General features: G+C 37.0%; 1 long non-coding RNA gene across 1 annotated transcript; it reads right to left on the bottom strand.

Moving 5' to 3' along the window:
- Positions 1-1,026: 1,026 nt before the first annotated feature.
- On the bottom strand, positions 1,027-5,656 carry LOC145722847 (uncharacterized). The gene is made up of 3 exons (XR_014147418.1): positions 5,537-5,656; positions 4,538-4,603; positions 1,027-1,219 (listed from the first exon to the last, which is right to left on the bottom strand). It is a non-coding gene; the product is annotated as an uncharacterized LOC145722847 (long non-coding RNA).
- Positions 5,657-7,719: the final 2,063 nt, after the last annotated feature.

The following is a 7,719-nucleotide window of genomic DNA, read 5'->3' as shown; positions in this document are numbered from 1 at the left end:
GAGTCCGCATGTGGACTGCAGAGAAATTTGTGCTCGCTCGAATTGGCTTTTCTCTGGGTTTGACTTTGACTTGAGGGGGCAGAGCATCGAAGCTACCTTTAACGAACAGCATCATTTATTAATGCTTCTCCGTGCCTAAAGCCATCCGTTTGTTATACTGCCTGGGAACACGGCCGTTGAGCTCATTTCTAAAGAAAAAAAGAGGAGGCCACTGGAAAATGTTTCTTCCCGGACAGACGTGCTGATGAAAAGTTGCTTGGTGCATGTCCAGATTTCGGTCTTTTGCAGAATTTTTAATCTTGTTTCTCTTGGATGAGCCCCCACTTCTCTGGGTTTGACCACTGATATATGCACCGGGGTTATTCTATGCCGAAACTATAGATTTTGTTTGAGAGGGGCAGACACTGCACCTGGAAACACTGGCTAGGGAAACAACGGTATTGTTTTATTAACTCCCTAAGCACAGTTCCTATTCTTTACAGCTTTCTTGAGAAATTGTACTAATAATAAAACACGTTTTCAGTGAGCAATTATAGTTCACAGAGCTTTCCTTGCTTTGCTGAAAAGGTATTACCTTCGAAAGGATGCCAAAAAGCAAAGCTGTGCGTTCAAATAGGGAAGGGGAGTTGTGTGTTTTAGAACTACCTAAATCACTCTTGTAATTTGCAATGCCAAAGAGGGAGTAAATGTCCTCATGTAAAATTCAAAAGAAATACTGGGACAATATCTCCCATAGCAACAGCTGTTTCTGAAGTTCCAGCATGATTAACAAGCGTCTGTTTCATCTTTTCCTTTGTTTAAAATCAGACCACAGCCTGCTCAATCTGCAGGTCAAAATAGTACTAAGACTTGACAAAAGAAAAATGTGATTACTATGGATTTTTTTGTTTTTATTTTCCTGGTGCGTTCAGTTATTCGCCATATTGTTCACCTGCTTTTAATTAATTACTAGCTAACCATGATTAAGAAGCTGGCTGTTTTAAAGCATCAGAAACTATTAGTAAAATCAAGATACTCTATCTTCATTAACATTTATATCGATTAAGTGATCAGGATACATTTCAGTGTAGTAATAGCTGCTAGAACTTACTGTCAATTGGCAATGTCATCAAGACGTTTGACTCCTGAGTATTCAATGGGGCGTATTTCACACCTTGGGTCTCCCAGATAGCATACTCGGAGATGGAGGTTTGCGTGGGAAAGCCCTTGGAATCAACACCTGTGGAAGAAAGAGTAGATAGCAGAGAAGTTGAGCTGCACTGCAATCCCAGTGCCCCTAGCAGCCTCAGGTGGCCCTACAGGGAGCTGTGGAGTTGGAAAGCCCCTCAGAGACCACTGGGCCTTCATACTGTATGTTGATCGGCCATTGGATGTGGGCTGCTCAGGGCAGGGAATCCAACCTGATCCCAAAGAGGGCTGATAGCTGATGACCTTCTTCTAACGGCACTCCCACCACTAAGAGAATAACTTCTGTAATCCATAAGAGGGATCGGGGGGGGGGAAGGGGCTTGCATCACATAGCCTACCATAGTATATATGCATAAATGCTACACTCAGGGCACCTGGGTGGCTCAGTTGGTTAAGCAACTGCCTTCGGCTCGGGTCATGTCCCCAGGGTCCTGGGATCGAGCCCCGCATCAGGCTCCTTGCTCTGCGGGAGCCTGCTTCTCCCTCTCCCTCTACCTGCTGCTCTCCCTGCTTGTGCTCTCTCTCTTTCTGTCAAATAAATAAATAAAAATTCTTTAAAAAAAATAAAAATAAAAAAATAAAATGCAACACTCATCATCTTTTCAATAAGAGACATGGAAATGAGAGAATATAACATCTAACCTAAGCCAAGTCAATCAGTATTATACAAAAATGACTAAACATTTTTGGGCTGGGAATAAAGCATCAGCTCAGAGTCACAGTATCTACTAGTTCTTTAATATATCTGGAAAAAAGACAAATTTAAATGTATTGAATTCTCATTAAAAATAAATGAAATAACCACTTCTGAGAAGAAAAAGATATTAAAACATAATTACTCAAAGCATATGGAAATTAAAATATTTCCCTATGTCAGTTTCTAAAGTAAACTCCCATGTGGAGGTATTTCAATTATCCAGCATCCACATGTGTTATAAATGTGCTTAACTAGATAAATGTACCTTCTATAAATGTCCTGTATAAATGCAAATGCCAGCTATATTAATTGTCATTTTAGAGTCCACCTTTGATTATAGTGTGTGGGCTTAAAATACAATTTGTATGCACAAACATTCTGTCTCATTTATGAATATTTATAGACAGCATTATTTAATAATTAGTTGTGCCTTTATTTGATAGCAATAAAATGTAAATGATCAATAACACTGGGAGTTAATATACAGATTTTTTTTCCTATAAAGAAGCATTTCATAAAATCTAGGCATAAAACAATCCAATTAAAAATGGGCAGAGGAAGATGCCTGGATGGCTCAGTCAGTTAAGCGTCTGCCTTTGGGTCAGGTCATGATCCTAGGGTCCTGGGATCAAGTCCCACATCAGGCTCCTTGCTCAGCGGGGAGCCTGCTTCTCCCTCTGCCTACCACTTCCCCTGCTTGTGCTCTCTCTCTCTCTCCTGCAAATAAATTTTTTTAAAAAAAGCTTTTAAAAATTAAAAAAATAAAAACTGGACAGAGGATCTGAACAGACATTTTTCCAAAGCAGACATACAAATGGCCAACAGGTATATGAAGAGGTACTCAACATCACTATTCATCAGGGAAATTCAGATCAAAACCACAATAAGATATCATCTACTCCTGTTAGAATGGTTATCATCAAAAAGACAAGAAACAACAAGAATTTTCGAGGATATAGAGAAAAGGGAACTCGTGTGCCCTGTTGGTGGGAACATAAGTTGGTGCAGCCACTGTGGAAAACAGTATGGAGATTCCTCAAAAAATTAAAAATAAAATTATCATCTGATCTAGCAATTCCACTTCCAGGTATTTATCTGAACAAAATGAAAATGCTAACTTGAAAAGATATATGTATTCCCATGTTCACTGCAGCATTATTTACAATAGCCAAGATATGGAAAAACATAAATGTCCATTGATAAGTGAATGGATAATGACGATGTGAGATACCTAGTAGTGCAATTGCTGGGTCATAGGGTAGCTCTATTTTTAACTTTTTGAGGAAACTCCATACTGTTCTCTGGTTGGCTGCACCAGCTTGCATTCCCACCCACAGTGTAAGAGGGTTCCCCTTTCTCTGCATCCTCACCAATATCTGTTTTTTCTGACTTGTTAATTTTAGCCATTCTGACTGGTGTGAGGGGAAATATATATGTGAGATATATAAAATGGAATATTATTCAGCTATAAAAAGGAGGTAATCTTGCCATTTGCAAAAACATGGATGGATCTTGAGGGCATTATGCTGAGCGACATAAGTCAGCCAGAGAAAGGAAAGACAAATACTGTATGATCTCACTTATTTGTGGAAACAAATAAAAAACAAACCAGTTCATAGATACAGAGAACAGAGCGGTTGGCAGAAGTGGGAGGGGAGGAGCAAAATGGATGATGGTGGTCAAAAGGTATAAAGTTCCAGTTATAGGGGCGCCTAGGTGGCTCAGTAGGTTAAGCCTCTGCCTTCATCTCAGGTCATGATCCCGGAGTTCTGGGATCAAGCCCTGCATCCTGCTCACGGGAGAGAGCCTGCTTCTCCCTCTCCCTTTGCCCCTCCCCCTGCTCATGCTCTCTGTCTTACTCGCTCTCTATCTCTATCTCAAATGAATACATAAAATCTTTTTTTAAAAATTAAAGAATAAAAAATAAATAAAGTTCCAGTTATAAAATAAATAAGTCATGGGAATGTAATGTACAGCATGGTGACTATAGTTAATAACACTGTATTGCATATTTGAAAGTTGCTAAGATAGTAAATCTTAAAAGTTCTCATAACAAGAGAAAAACTTTTTGTAACTATGGATCATGATGGATGTTAACTAGACTTATTGTGGTGATCATTTTGCAATATACACAAATATTAAATCATTATGTTGTATACTTGAAGCTAATATAACATCGTATGTCAATTTACCTCAATAAAAAACAAGCTAAGCATAATATATTGAGTCACTACATACTCAAATGAATCAGTCATCATTTATGTGATATAATTAAGAATGTATATATACATTCTTGAAATTGAAAAGCTGGTCATATGTAAATAGAATATAAATTGCATTGCAAGATAAAGAAGACATGAAGAAAATGTGTAACTGTCTTTTGTAAGTTCTAGGAGGCCAAAGCAGGATCTGCATCTGTTCTACTCACCACTGAATCCCTGGGCCTTAACAAGGATCGGGCACCTAGCAGGTCCCCTCAGTAAAGATTTGGTGAATGTTGAAAGGATTATAAATCTCAGTTCAAAAAAAAAAAAAAGGTGAATTTATTTCCCTTTCTAAGAATGAAGGAAGCTGGGCATTGATTGTTCTCAAGTTTAGATAAAAAATAAGCAATTGAATATAAATAATTTTAAATGACAAATTTGAACTTACATATTCAGGTTGGTGTAGTCTTTTTTTTCTGTATAGTTTCACATACTGGGATGGATTCTCCTTTCCCTTAAAAATTAAAGATTTATTTCCATTTCAAGAATATCAAAATGAAGTCCAATTGCAATTTTTATAGCATGTTATCTAGTGAACATACTAGACAGCAAGCACTAAATGTCTTGGAGAAAGAGGTGTTAAAATTTTGTCAGCAGTTTAACAAAAACAACATCTAGAAGTTTTACATATTTTCTCTACACCTGTTCACTCCTAAATTTCCCAAAATGTTCCTAGAACCCAAATGAATCTCTCCAAAAATAAGTAGGAAAAATTTGAAGGAAAAAATATAGAATGTATATACAAACAAAATTGCCAAAGGCCAGCCATGTTATTACAAAGCACCAAGATAAACACAGAATGAACATGACCCTAAAAAGTTGCAAATGAGTATGTTTTGCCGATTTGGAAGTACCAAAATCCAACCACCCCCTGGTCTTCGGTACTTATAGTTACTACTCTTTTCTCTAGAAATAGAAACATAGCCACTCTATATTTATGTTCTATTAGTGGTTGAGTTTTGGAAGTCATGCCAAGAGGATTCCAGAAATGAAAAAAAAAAAAAGATTTTGTATGAATCATCTGTTATAATCCTCCATAAATCTACATCATTACCAAAATATGACCAAAATTACTATATAAATACCAAAGAATTGGAACAGAGGAGAGGAAGGGAGTATTATTTCAGAATTCAGTTAGTTCTAATATGGAAGGAAAGCCACATTCATCTGGGAGTCCATGAAAAGTCCTTTTGTTGTTTTTGATGTTTTACTTGTTGTTATTGTTCTTTTTAATGATACGCTCACTTGAGCATGAGGCTGATTCAGGAAAAGATCCACGGCACAGATTTGCACCCCATATTGTGACCACATCATTGTGTCGTGATGTGCTCTGTCTTTCCCCTAACCCCTGCATTTCAAGGCTTAATTTAAAATGGTCTTGGGGCACCTGGGTGGTTCAGTCGGTTAAGCATCTGCCTTCAGCTCAGGTCACGATCGCAGGGTCCTGGGATCGAGTCCTGCATCGGGCTCCCTGCTCAGTGGGGAGCGTGCTTCTCTCTCTCCCTCTGCTGCTCCCCCTGCTTATACTCTCTGTCTCTGTCACATAAATAAATGAAATCTTTTTAAAAAATGAAATAAAATAAAATGAAATTATCTTAATACTTTTAGAATATATTCATTTCAATCAAAATCCTCAAAAGAATAGCTTTCCATTAATTTGTAATATACTTTGGCCTAATTTTCCTCCAGAAACTTTTCAGCCAAATTATATACTCATTACTAAAGTTTTGGATACAAATAAACATCTCATTTCTTTGAGTTTAAACATAGCTGAAAGTCACTTGGAAAAAGATATAATTTGACATTTTTTCTAACATTTTACTTCTAGTTTTATTAGTTTCAAAGGTTTTACTGAAAAACACTTTTAGAAAAAAAGAACTCTAAATATTCAGATAGTGATATTTTATATCATCCCCATTAACTTGTTACTCAGTACTTAGGTCATCTCCTAAAAACCTAACACTGCACCCACACCCCCCCACACACACCCTGTCATAGCACTGGTACCTGTCAGGAGCCTGGCAAATGCTACATCAGAATGTAGGGGCAATTCCTTCTAGTAGCATGGATTAAAACCAACCGATGGGGCCTAAGTGGGAAAGAAAGTTATTTTTTTAACTGATCATCTCAATGGGTCACTCTGAAATTACTTTCTGAGGGACAAGCATTCAAACACATTTCACTAGCTCAATTCTAAGACTAGAACAATGTTAGTGAAATGGGATCAAACCACATATGAAGAATGGTTTTGCAATAGAGTATAATAAGATTGAAAATCATAGGCAAAATAAAAAGTTCTGAGCACCTTTGCATGCATAAATTCTGCCATGACCTCTATTTTAGAGATGGTAAAATTAAAGCTTAAATGAGTTAGTTAATAAATTGTCCATGAGCCCACTGCTTATAAATAGTAGCCTCAATTCAAATCAGGCTGTCTGACTCTAGAGCCCACATTCTTGTATGGTGATTATATAACAGAGAGAATAACACACATATGTGTACTGTCAACCATTTTTATTCAATGGTATTTACATTATTCTGGGATTTAAAAAAATAATAATAAATGAAACTGTCTTTTCATTGGCACATGCAATTTTATAGAAAGCAGACATTACAAATATGTGGAACAGTTAAATAATATGAAGCACTGTATGATTAATGTCTATGTTAGGTATTATGGACAAAGAACTACACAGCGGTCAAAAAACAGAGCAGTAGTGTGGACTGGAATAGTTATAAAAAAGCTTCACAAAGACAGTGGACTTGAACTGGATCCTGAAATTGAATGAGAATTGGACAGTTATAGTTGAGATAGGAGGATATTCCTACCTGGAAGAAAATTACCCGAATAGCTTTGGCACATTAAATAAAATTACATGAACCACCTTAGTTGCATAAAGCACAGAGAGCACATAAAGTTGTATAGCACCACACGGAGGTGATTAACATCCATTAGAGTTAAGGTTATTTTGAATAACACAAATAGCTAACTAAAATAATTTTAAATATTGTACAATTTGGGGTGCCTGGGTGGCTCAGTCACATTCCACTCTTGATTTCAGCTCAGTTCATGATCTCAGGGTCATGAGATAGAGCCCCATGTAGGGCTTTATGCTCAGCAGGGAGTCTGCTTGCTATTCTCTTTCTCCCTCTCCCCCGCCCCTCCCCCCACTTGCATGCTCTCTCTCTCTCTCTCTAAAATAAATAAATAAATCTTTTTAAAAATAAAAAATAAATCACTACTGTATGATTCTGTGTATATGAAGTTCAAAAACCGGCAAATTTAATCTACTGAAGTAGGTATCAGATTAGGTGTCTACCTTTAGGCAAAAGGATATTGACTGGGAAAGGACCCAAGGGAACTTTCTCAGGTGCTGGAAATAGTCTGTCTTGATTTGGATGGTGATTACCGATGCATATAAAAAGTCACTGAGCTCTACATGTAAGAACTGTACACATACAAACTGACTACTTGTGAGTTACACCTCATTCAATAAATGAATAAGGGTTAGTGTCTGTGATAGGATCAAGGTTTTTTAGAGTAATGTGTATTTAGCATTAAAAAAAAAA

Source organism: Leptonychotes weddellii, chromosome 8 (assembly GCF_054177405.1).
Source record: "Leptonychotes weddellii isolate Sample4059 chromosome 8, ASM5417740v2, whole genome shotgun sequence".
Classification (NCBI taxonomy): Eukaryota; Metazoa; Chordata; class Mammalia; order Carnivora; family Phocidae; genus Leptonychotes; species Leptonychotes weddellii.
This window is presented reverse-complemented; position numbering and strand designations above follow the sequence as displayed.